Here is a 12343-nt window from a genome sequence, read left to right on the forward strand (position 1 = left end):
CCTTTCGCTTTGCGGGGCTTTCGGCGGAGTGTGTTGCCCTTCTCCCGTAGCCCGCGGCCGTGCTGGGGAGGGGTTCGGGAGCGCCGGCAGCGGGGCGGGAGCCGGCGCTTTTCTGCCTTTTCCCCGCCGTGGGGAGGGAGGCGAGCCCGCGTCCCACCCCGCCCCGGGCGCTGCGTGGAGCTGTTGCCCCGGGGGGAGCGCCCGGGCCCCGCGGCGCCCGCCCCGCTGCCGGCGCCCCGGAGCATGGCGCGTCCCCCGGCCTCGGCGGGTCCCACGGCCCCGGCGGGTCCCGGGCGGTGCCCGGCCCCGTGGGCGCCGGGCAGGGGGCGCCCACGCGGGGGCGTGGGATGCGGGATGCTGCTGCTGCGCTGCCTTCTCCATGGCAACGCCTCCGGAGGCTGCTGCAGTCCCGGCGCCGGCTGGCACGGCGGCTCCCACCCCTGCGGCGACTCCCACACCACCGATGTGACCCCCCTGATGGGGCTCCCGCGGGCCTCGGGGAATCTCAGCTTCCTGAGTGCCTCCCCATAGGCACGGCAGTTTGGGGCTGCCCCGTCGTCTGTATGTGCCGAGCCTCTGGTGCTGGTGTCACACATTTTGCTGCAGGCGTACTCTTGTCCAGCCGATGCTTTGATGTGGGAGCCGGGATGGGAGTAGGATTTTGGCATGTGCCGGTGTTGGGCTATGGCTTGGCTACAAGCAGGTGTGTGGCTCAGGCACCAGGTGGGAAGATCCGGTTTGTCACTGGCTGCACCCGCCCAAAAATTCGGGCAGGGAGGATTCTGGTCAGGGGTCTGCCTGGAGGAGGGACAATGCCCCTGCTGCGTGGAGCCTTGAGGGTTGGCTGCCACTGCTGTGTTGTGACTGTGGTCGGATTCTGGTCTTTTACTTGGCATGAAGTCTTCAGTGTGAACAGAGGGGTTTGGTCCCCACTGTCTGCAACGCTCATGGCTTTCACACCACGCTGCCTCTTGCATTGGTGCTAGTGTGAAACAGTCTTTCTGCATCTTTAAGTGATCAAGGTTAATTTAAGGCACGGGCAGATGATAATGTGACGATAAATGTACCTCCTGACAAAAGCCACGTGAACTGACAGGGCTGTGCTGCCAAACTGGGGGCGAGGGGCTCCCCGTGGAAATCGGAGGCATGTGGAAGATCATGGGGTGCAGCCAAGTCCCCTTTTCCAGGTGCTGGGGAGAGGGCAGCCCATGGCACAGGCTGCCCTGGTGGTTTTGACCAGGCCTGAGCACTGCAGATGCCTGGCATTGTACAGGCAGGCAGCTTCTCTAGGCAGCATGGAGAGGGAGAAGCCATTGGATTCCTTTTTTCCCTCTCTAGAGGTTGATTCTGATACTGTGTACAAAATCCAAGTGCTGGTGTGTGTCAAAGCCTCAGTGGTCAACCATGGTGCAACCTCCTTATTCTCCCTTGCAAAAAAACAATGTATTCCAAAGCTATTGGCATTCCCTGCCTGCCCCTCTTTTGAGTCCCATTAGGAGTAGATGTGTCCTGCAGCATCTGGACCTTTTTCCACGAGCACTGGAGTTTGTTTTGGCGTGGGTTTCCCCCCAAACCCTGCAGGTCAGACATCCACCTTGCTGTTCCTGGATTAATGAGTGACTCACCCTGCTCTCCCCGTGGCCATATGCTGGGACCTGCCTCTGCTCTGTCAGGAGCAGGAAGCAAAAGCCAAAGTCCACGATCTCTGACCGCCCAGTGTTGTGTGACACGGGGACGGGAGGAAGCAGTGACACTTCCTGGCTCTGGCCAGCGCTCAGCTGGTGTGTGGCTCTGCCGCTGCTGCCCTGACATGGCCCTGGGATTTTTGGGTCCAGCCAGCCAGGCGTGCACCCTGCTCTATGTACTGGCCTCTGCCCCGGGGAGGCAAACAGGATGGGTGAGGTGTAAAATCAGCGCTGAATCCGCTCCCCTGGGCTTGAAACGGAGTCAAACCGGTCTTGACCTGAGCTGGCTCCTTATCTGACCCTTTGTTTGTGGCAGGGGTGCAGGAGGGAGCAGGAAAGGACAGCCACGGCAGGCTGGCTCCTCCGGTGAGGACAGGCAAGACCTGGGGACAGCTGGTCTAACTGGATTGTGATTATCTCCCTTTGCTTCTGTGCTTTGTTTTGGTTCCTTCCTCCACTTTTTCCCGCGCTGTCACGTCACAGCTGAGGAACCCAAGGCAGTGGAGACATGGAGCTGTTGGGCAGCTGGGCTTCCCACAAATTCTGTTTGTCAGCCAGCCGGCAGTGTGGCTCCTCTTGCTCCATCTTCCTGCTTTCAAGTTTCCATGCACTGACCATCCCTGCTGGGTCCATCCCTAACAGCTGGTGCACTTGGAGCAGCCCACCATGTGCCCAGGTTGTACAGTGGTGCATTTAGAACCTGAACGGGTTGCATGGGGATCCTGACAGATGCAGCACCCAGAGTGAGTGGTCTGCCCATCCTCCTCCTGCACAGACACCCACTGAGCTGCTCCTACACGGCCACTTTTATCTCTGAAGTATTAATAAATGAAGCCTGTCTATTTCTGTGAGCCTTTTTAAGAGGCTGGCGGGGCTGCCTGGAAGGCTTGCTCGGCACTGCAACTATTCAGAGCTTTTTTCCGCGTGTGCTCTAGCAGTCGATAAGCCAGGGCATCCAGCTGTCAGCTTTGGAGATTGCCAAAGCCTGCTCAACGGCATTTCTTCAGGCTTCGCTCACAAATGAGGATTTTGTTGGACGCTTTGGTTTCTGACTTGATGCTGGTAATTAAATATCTTAACTTGGCTTCAGAAAGCTGCCACTGCTGTGGAGTGACTGGTGAGGCCATGTGAAGCAGGATGTGCTTGTTCTGCTGGAATTGAGTGTGACCTGACTATGCTTCTTCAACCTGCAATTTATTTTCTTATAAAAATATACTTTTTTAATGTAAGTAAAACCCTTTTAAAGGGGAAGAAAAGCCTTGTGTTTTACTGCTGTGCTGTTAAGCTTGCATGGACCTGCTGGGACAACTGTTCATTTGCAAGTCGTGGCAGCCGAATGCCACGAAATTCAAGTCATGTCCACATTGATTTTTTTCCCCCCTCTCTCTTTCCCCCCCCCACCTTTAATCATATATGTACTTTTCACGCATGCAACACAACAGATGTCAGTGCCATGCTGAAAAAAAAGGAGCTGATCTGAGCAAAGGGCCGTAAATTGGGGCAGAAATACTGAATGCCTGATCCTGACTTGTGTGTTGGTTAATTTAGATGCTAAGTCACATAGATCTACTCGCTCTATGTATTTACCATACTAGGGGATGAGAGAAACAGCTAGTTAAGTCATAAATATTCCAGCAGAAGCTTTTCTGAGTATTGCATTAGCTCCCTCACCCTTCATGACATATTCTTTGAGCAACCTAAACTAAGGGAAGGGGGTTGGAACCAGATGGTCTTTAGGGTCCATTCCAACCCAAACCATTCTGTGATTCTATGATTTCCAGCTTTCTATTTAATGCAGAAATTAGAGGCTCCACAGCCCCTTGCCAGATACATGCTGTAATTTGCTGCTTGCCTTTGATTCTTCTTTTCTTTCTTCCTTAATTGGGAGAAAAGCTGTGCTGGTGCCTACTTAACCCTCCTGCCCTCTCAGGAGACCATTTGCACTTGGTGTCTTCAGGCCTTGTGGCATGTTATAACATTCTGAAATTCACTGAGGAACCAGGAGTTCTGGGGTAGCTCAGAAAATCTCAGCTCAGTGAGTCATAAAGCTTTCAGATCTTTGTGGCCACTGAGAAGAAAACCAAAGGAGATGGAAATGAGAGAAATGGCCCTGGCACACTGTAAGGACGTGGTTAGTTGACCAAAGAGTTTCAGGATCTGAGCTGACACCACTTTGTTTCCTGATTGGTGTGGCCTGAACAACAGCCACCTGAATTATAGCAAATTAACCAAATTAATGCCTGAAGTTGTCTGAACATCTGGCCTGTGTTTTCCTCATGGTGGGGTTGGGTCGGGTCATTCCCAAAGGCATCTGTCCCATGCTGTTCCCAGGTCTGGAACAACCTCTGTGCCCTCACATGAGTCTCTGATTACCCAGTCCTGTTTGTGCTCCCTCCTATGTTCACCCTCAGCCTTTTGGGAGGAGTTTATGGTAAATGCATTAAATGGAGGAGGTTTGTGCTGCCTGGAACACCTGGGAGACAAGGTTGCTTATGGTCCCTTCCTGAGTCAGCCAAACTGGATGGGGTGGCCCAGCCTAGAGGCACTCACTGGTGAGCCAATGTGACCGTGACTCAGAAGGTTTCTCCGCGTTCTACTCCTCATGGCTGAGTTGCCTTGAGAAACTGTGTTCAAAACATTGCCGTGACCCACTGGAAGGGCGGTGTTGGACAGGCGTGTTCTTACCCACCAGCTGCCTGCTCATCCTGCCAGTGCCCATGGGTGCCAATGCTGGTTGCTCTTCAAACCTCTTCCTGCAGTACACGCCACTTGCTTCACTGCTGCTTGAAGTTTTATTTTTTGTATTTGGAGCTGACTTGCAGACACGGAGGAAGCGCGGCAGCGCCTTGTGGCGCGGTTGGTAAGAGCTGGTGCGTTGCTGGCTGGAGACGTCCTCTCTTTCCCAACCCTGCGCTCCCCGGCAGGGCCTGGCGGATGATTGAAGGGTTATTTGCCGTGCCAGACAAGTGGCTTCATGTTTCCCTTCTGCATTCCTGGGGCTGAGCACTGCATAGCGATGTGCTTTCAGCTACGTGCTGCTTACCTGAATCATGTCTCCCCCATGCACGCAGCTTGCGAGTCGGGGCTCTCCCTGTCCAGGCTGCTCTGTCCCTGTGCCACCGAGTGCTTTTATGAGAGGGTAATGAAATAAGGTGTGGAGCTGCAGGAGTGTCCGGCTCCGTCTGCCGACTGTGCCTGCGCTTACCACACCTCCTGAAGGAATGGTTTTCGGAAGCTGAACCCAGTGACCCAATTACCGACCTCTGGGTTTGGACTGTTGCCAGGAATTCTGCACTGAGGCTCCTCATCGCCTTTTGTGCAGGCCCTGGGTGGAAAGCAGCCATGCCAAAGCTCAAAACAACTTGGCAACAGCCAGAGGTCGGTGAGATAAAGAGAGGGAAAGGACCCAATTAATCCACCTGACCTGTGCCCATCCCTAGGAGAGCACAGGAGAGCACAGTGGGATCTCCTGGTGTTCTTGCTCCCTTCTGCTCGTCTTTCGCCTGGGGCTTTCATCCTGTTTCCCGTGGCGATGGGCAGGGCTGCTGGCAGATCCTGCCTTGGGGCAGTATGGCAGGAGGAAGCAATTCAAAATTGTGCCATTCAGAGGCAGACTCTGGGGGGTGGTGTGTGAAACGCCAGCAGCTGGGCTCTGTACCAATATGCAAAACTGAGCTACGGAGCTTGGCAGCTTTTGGGGAAGGCTCTGCAGGGTGTGGGTTCCTCCGATGCTTTGCAGGAGTGAGGATCAGCTTGTCTCCCCTTCTAGTGAGAAGAGTGAGAAGAGCATCCTCAGAAGTTGAGCATTTGAGGGCAGACTGTCACCGAGCAGGAAAGTCCTCACACTGTTTTTGGGCAGGAACACAACTGTCCCTACGCTAAGGCTGCAGGGCAGGGGAGCTGGGGCTGTGCTCTGCACCTGGGAGCCGGCTTTGCGCCACTTGGGCTGGGAGGAGATTTTAAAATTTTTTATTTAAAAATTAAATTTAAAATTTAAAAATTTATTTGTAAATGTATTTTTAAATTTTTATTTTATTTCATTAAAAAAAAAAAAAAACCTCAAAACTTGGAGTATGAAAATGGGGGATGTAGAGGGGCATCGTTCAGGGGTGTGATCTCCAGCCACTCAGGTCTGAGGTGTGAGGAGGAGAGTGCAGTGTGTTACAGGGGGGTGTGGAAAGATGTTTTATGTTGCTCAGGTGATTTTCTAGCAACTTGGTGCCTGTTACTCTGGCAAACTCTGTTGGCAGGCCTTCCTCCCAGCTCCATCAGGGAGGAGGAGGAGGATGGAGGAACAGTCCAGAGACCATTTCCCCCACCCCAAACAAGCAAGATTAATTCTTTGCTGTGGCATGGCCATGGAGGCAGCGCAGGGGCATGTTTTCTGTCTGTGTTGTGTTACGTGACATGGAATTCAGTCCATGATGGGTCTGCCCTGCTGCTGCTCCTGAGTGTTTTTCTTTTTTCCAGACCTTTCTGAGGTGGCTTGCTGGAGCTGCACATCCATCTGACTTTTACCTAGACATGAGATGTGGCTTTTTTTTTTTTTTGAGTGCTTGTTCTTTGCTTGGCCTCAGCATCAACTTAATGAATGGTGCTTAGAGGAGCTGTGAACTCATGTCCCATCCTGGAGAGTCTGTGTCAGCTGTGGTCCGGTGCAGCTGTTTCCTTCAAGGATGCTTGTGTGGATGGACGCGACCATAAATCTGTTTGTGTAAAGCTTTCCCTGCCGTGACTCCAGTCATCCTTCATGTTCCTGTTGTTTCATGCTGCTGCTGCTCCTGGAAACCACAGCACCTTCTTGCCAGAGCTGAGGGTGGGGGGGATGTGTCAGGGAAGGTGAGTACCCTTGTCCTGCCTGGCTTCCACAGGAATTGCATGCTAAGGACGCTGCTTCATCGCCTGAGGTTTCCTTCCCTCTGCCCCCGAGGCACGAGGAGTGTCTTGGCCTGTGTGCCCAGTGTAGGGAAGAGAGGCTGCTCTGTGCCTTGATATCAGGGTAAGCCTTTAGGGTGCCTGGTGTTTCTCAGCTGCCCTGTCTGGCTTGGCACCATTCTCCCTGCGTATCCCATGCATGGCTTTCAGCTGCCGTGCTTCTGCAGAGGGACACTCGTGTGCCCAGCTTGCTCGTGGACAGCCTGGTGTTGGATCTCATCCTGCAACACAGGAAAAAAAGCAGCACCACGGTGCTGCCTCCTTGGGTTTTCTTCTTCCACTGAGTCCTGTGATCAAGCACAGGGCTCCTGCCATACCCATCCCTGTGTCTCAAACTCCATGTAGGAGACAGAAGGGTTAAGGCTGGAGCATCAGGCAGGAGAAAAGCTGAACTTGCAAATCTGTTCCTGGGCACCCTGGTAAGTCATGCCAAGGAGTGTTTGAACAGTGCTAATCCCAGGTGCCTCTGGAGCAACCTTGTTTACAATGCCAGAGCTTCAAATGGGCGTTCTGACAGAAACTTTACGCAAGCCATTTGCTTTCCAAAGCTCTCCAGGTCTGGGAGACTGGTTTTCAGACCAGCATGCTCTTTCCTTGTCCCAGCATTTTAGAGACACCCTGCAAAGAGACAGGAACCTTTTTGGGGACCACTTGGATCCATTTATGAGCTCCATCTATTTTCCCATGGAGAGTGCTGCTGGCAAATTGCATGTGAAGTAGCTGATGGCTCTGGAGGCACAAGAAATCCCTGCCCATCACATGGAGCAAAAAGATGTTGAGGAAAATTTTTGGAGCACGCTAAATATTGTAATCCCTACAGTCAGTTCTGGTTTTGGGGCTGGGGCTGGAATTGAGCCTTTATGCTCATTGTTTTTTTCTCCATTTACTTATGTATTAAATGCTGCTCTTCCACTTAGCATGTTCAGCAAAATTTATCAGTTCTTAATTGATGCAGTGGTGGTCATAGTTGTGTTCAAACTGCAGAGATGTGTGACAGGCTGTGATCTGGAATACCTAGTCATGAAATTGTGCCATTCCCTTAGCTGGCACAGTAGGACTTGCCTTACATCCAGGCTTTTCAAGCCATTCTATAGCGTGACAGCTTTTATCATGGAAAAGAGACAGTAAAGAGGGACTTCAGCCTCAAAATTCTCTGAATTGATTTCCAAAGGATTGTTTGTGGTTGCATCACAGGAAGCTTTGTTGGTTTTGCTCTGGGGATGAGGCTGAACTAGGTGAGAGACGTGTGAGACAGTGGTGATGATGTGTCTCGCAGCTGTAGCTCAGTTGCCTCATGTTCACGTTTTTATTTTACTTTTGCCTTGTGGTTTGGACTGTGTTTTTCATTTTGGTGAAAGTCAAACTGAGACTGTGTCTTTGGGGTCTGGCATCCCCACTGTGCCATGAGGTGTGTGATAATTAAGGAGGGACCCATCCCTGGGGATGGCAAGACCCCAGCTCCAGCTTTGGTAATGGGCTGTTACAGTGTATTCTGAATTGTATGCCCTGTCTCTGGGAAACTGACTCCTGGCAACACGGAGTGGGGGAAAAAAGACCTGTGAAAAATGGGTGCTCATTTTTCCAAAAAGGAAAAAAGCCAAGGAAAACATATCCAGCAGTCGCCTTGTCAGATATGTCAAGGGAATGTCCTTATCCAGCCGCTGGGTCGGACTCAGTGCTGCTAATTACAGCTTGTCTTGCTGCTGAAAGGAAAAGTTTGAGTCTGTTCACCCTGAGTTTCCCACAGCAGCGTTGGGACAGCACCAACCCCGTATCTCCGTGCCTGGAAGCTCTTGTCCAACGCCAGAGACTGGGCTGCTGTTTGCACCAAGCCTTGGGTTTGTGCTCACCCATCGTGGCTGAAGGTCTTGGAAAAACACCTCTGTGTCTCTCTGCACTACTCTGAACTCGCCTGCTGCAAAAGGCCCTGCAAAGGTGCTCTGGAGCTCAGGGGACGTTGCTGTAAGGGTCCCAAGCACAGGAGCCCTGTCCTTTCTGGCTCTGGCCTTGTTTTTGGCTCTGTGCTGCCAGAGGATCCGCAGCTCAGCTCTCCCGTGGGTGCAGTGCTTCCCGCCCAGCAGAACTGGCTGGCTTTCAGGAAAATAAATAGGCTTTCTCTGCTGGAGCTGGGAGTCCTGGGCTGCTGCACGAGGGGAGAAGATTGTAACCAAAGGACCCTTTCATCGCCTGCCTCTACCTGTGCTGCTGCTGCAGCTGTTCTGCAGCGCTGGAGCTGGGCTGTGTCTGATTTATAACACGCTGCATTCGGGGGACAGCTTTATGTTCTTGGTTCTCAATTCTCGTGTAGCTCCAGGAGGGGAAACCATCCCCAGCCTTTCCATTTTGCACGTGGCCGTGTTTCTGCTGGGAGTCCAGCGTTACACAAGCCTGTGGGATGTGAGCCCATGGCACACACCTGGGCACAGCAGCAGGGCAGGCTCTCACCTGAGCTTGTGGGATGCTCAGTGCTTTCCCAGCACCAGCTCCAGGTCATGCAGTGCCCAACACGGATGGATGTTCACAGCTTGCCAGTGCTGCTCTAACCCCAAGCTTATTAAAAGCTCACAGGACCGTGTCTTCCCCTTCCTCCTCCTGCTTCCTTCCCCCTCCCTTGGCTTTTCAACACTAGGTTTTGAATAAATCATCTAGGATGTGATCACACAGGAAATTCGAAAATTTAGTTTTTTTTTTTTTTTTTACAGCCAAGTTCGGAAGTGAATTCAGCTCTCCAGGGTTTCGGTCCTGTGCTTTTTAATCACGAGGTTCCCCATCCTTTCTACTCTGTCACTTGTGACATGACGTCTCCTTGGCCGCGTAAGCTTTTTCCCTGCTTCTGCCTGCCCACAGAAACAATAGCTGCTGGAAATGCTCTTCAAGAATTGCCTGTGGAAAATGGAGATTTAATCTATGTTAGGTCTTTTTCTTGTTATTTTGTTTACTGCTTGGTTATCCTTTTCCTTCAAAGAAAAGCAAAGTGCTTGTTCTTGTAGAATTCACCACTCGTGATGTGTTCCTAGCTGGAAGTAACACGCTCAAAATCCTGCATTCTTTTGTGCATCTTTGCTTTATTTTCTTTTTCTTTGTGGGTGGGAGCGTTGGGAGTATAATGGCCAGATTAGCAACTGTATTTGTGGAGTAACCCATCTTTGTGCAGGTCTGGCTAGAAACCAATTAAGCTTGTCTTGATCTCTAAATGAGATTTTTGTTAAACGCCTCACCCAACCGCCTTCTGCATCCATTAATAGCAGGGTGGGATGGAAATAGCTGAACGAGTGAAGATCTCGTGTTGGATAAACAGAGAGGCGTTGGCTGCAGGGAGGTTCCCGGGATGCGGGATGCGTGCGAGCTGCTGCCTCTTTGTGTGGTTGTTTTGTAGCTCTGGTTCTTGCAACCTGGGATTAGCAGTGTTTGACTGCAAGTGTGCAATCCCCTGCGGTAGCAGGAGTGGGGTTGGAGGGAAAAGCTGCTGGATAAAGAGGGAGCATCCCGTGGACTTCATTACTGTGCTGGCCCCCATTCCTGTGACACCCCTGGGGCGAGAGCAAGGGTGTGCTTGGGAGCTGCTTGTGACTCTCAGCTGCAGGTTCCCCAGAGTGCCTTGGCTTGGGTATATCTGTCTGGTCTTAGGCTGCTTTTTAGCCTGGAAAACCCCTTTGGCTTTCCAGGGGGACACACGACCTCGCCAGGCTGGGGGTGTTGGCTGCTGCTGTGATGAAAACCAGTCCGGGAACGGCGCTTCAGCGCGGTGTTTTTGAAGAGAAACGATTAAGGAAAGATGCCTTTAATAAGCTGTGCCTTCGGGGAGCCCTTCTATCTCTGTCCCAGACTGTTTCTGCATCAAGATAAGGTTGCAGAGCAGCTGGATCTGTGCTTTGCTTTGGGAGGTGCAGGAGGGGGAAGGGCACTAGGGTTTCTTCTAGGGTGCGAACGTTCATTATGATCACTTTTATTTGTTAAGTAGCTACAGATAAGCCATGCACAGGTGATACCTTCTTCCCTGCATGCCTGGCCTCGCTGTTAGGCACAAATGATGGCAAGAGTGATCTCAGGGAAAGGGGGAAAAGAAAACACTGGGTGAACTTGCAGGGTGTAGCTGCTGCAGATGTGCTGTAACATGCAGCAGATCACCCTTCTGCCCCGCTTGGAACTCTCCTAGGGACAGGAGAACACAAAAAGCACAAACCAGCTTTTCCCTGCATGCCTAGAATTTTGCTCTCCATCTCCCCGCTCCCTAAATTCCAAAAGCTCTCGGGTTATTCATGGAAGTGTTGCTTTTTTCCTTCTCCCAGTGTAAAAGTGTCCAATAAGAGATGTGGGCCTAAAGACATGGAATGCTGTGCTGAAGCCCACGTGCCACATCAAGGAGGTCATGTTGTGGACCTTGACATCATGGCATGGCCAAACCCAGTCATTTTTTGCGCTGGGAAAATTTGGGAATCCTGAATCCACAAAGATCTGAATGTGGATGAAGCAACTGCCTTCCAGTGTTCCAGGACAACTGCAAAAGCCTCAGAAAAATCTAAAACTGGGAGGGCTGGAAGATGATTTCAGTGCTTGGGTGGGAGTTACGGAGAGAGGAGCTGGAACAACCTTGAGGACTGGTGCTGTTTTGCTTTTTTGGGATTCTCTTGACTGAAAAGCTGCTGAGTTTTGATGCCAGTGAGACAGAAAAATACCTGGTGGCAGGGTGTCCCCCCGACTTCATCTTGCTGTCGTGGGGCTGAGACGGTTTGGTGCAGTGATCTGATGAGGCATGGCAGCCGTGCCCTGTGGAGATGCCATCTCCTGGGAGGAAAATGTAAAAATAACCACGTCTTTGGCTGCACCTTTGAGTTGCATGAGAGTGCTGCAAAGGAGGTGGGGGTGAAATTATATCCATGGAAATGAGGCAGGGGAAATGAACCTTTTCCTGGGAGGCAGATCTGAAGGAAAGGTCCTGAAGACCATGAGGGAGATGTCCTTACCCTCCTACACTATGGTGGGGTGCTGGGGACACACTGGATCTGGGCTCTGGGGTGGTTTCAGAGGGTCCCTCAGGGTTCCCTGTCATCCTCTTCCTCGCTGTGGGCTGGAGGAGGTGCAGCCCCATGTGGGTTCCTGCATCTCATCCCATGCTGTGGCTCCAGGGTCTAGACAGATGACACAAACCCTTGCAAGAGAACTGTGTCCTGCCCAAGGCTTTGGAAACCTGTTGGACCCATTCTTCCACCTCTTTGCTTTTCAGAGCTTTGGTGAAGCAGGTCTGTTGCTCCATGCGGGACCACTAAAGTGTGGAGCTGGGAATAAATCCGTGGGAGCTGCCATGCATGGCAGACGGGCGCTCCTGGCGTAAGCAGGCTCAGCTAATTTAATCTGTGATGGACATGATCTCCTTTGTCTTCCAGCTGAGCTAAATATACCCTTTGGGTTGTGGTTGTGGAGGCTAACTCCCTTTTTGATTATGGAAATCACACTAACACTGGACGTAGCTAGCTGCCTCCGGATGGAGCCGGGAGAAGAGCGGGATTGGGGCATCCCGTGGCTGAAACTCTCTCCTGCTTACCTGTATCTGGACCAGGGCCAAAGTGTGGGATGCTCAATGGGCATCTGTGTGGAGGGCTCCAGCTGCAGGGTTTCGTGTGATGCAGGTTTTGGAAGCACGAGAAATTCCAGCATGGCCATAAGCTTTCCATTGTCTGACAGCTTTTGAAGTTTAGTGGCTGAGCTGCACCTACTTGGGCATG

The 12343-nt window shown here is 52.0% G+C and overlaps 1 protein-coding gene across 1 annotated transcript in view; it reads left to right on the forward strand.

Moving 5' to 3' along the window:
• DAAM1 (dishevelled associated activator of morphogenesis 1) overlaps positions 1 to 12343 on the forward strand; it is a 90655-nt gene that overhangs the window by 309 nt on the left and 78003 nt on the right. The gene's annotated exons all lie outside the window — the stretch shown is intronic.

This window comes from Anomalospiza imberbis, chromosome 6, assembly GCF_031753505.1.
Source record: "Anomalospiza imberbis isolate Cuckoo-Finch-1a 21T00152 chromosome 6, ASM3175350v1, whole genome shotgun sequence".
NCBI lineage: Eukaryota > Metazoa > Chordata > Aves > Passeriformes > Viduidae > Anomalospiza > Anomalospiza imberbis.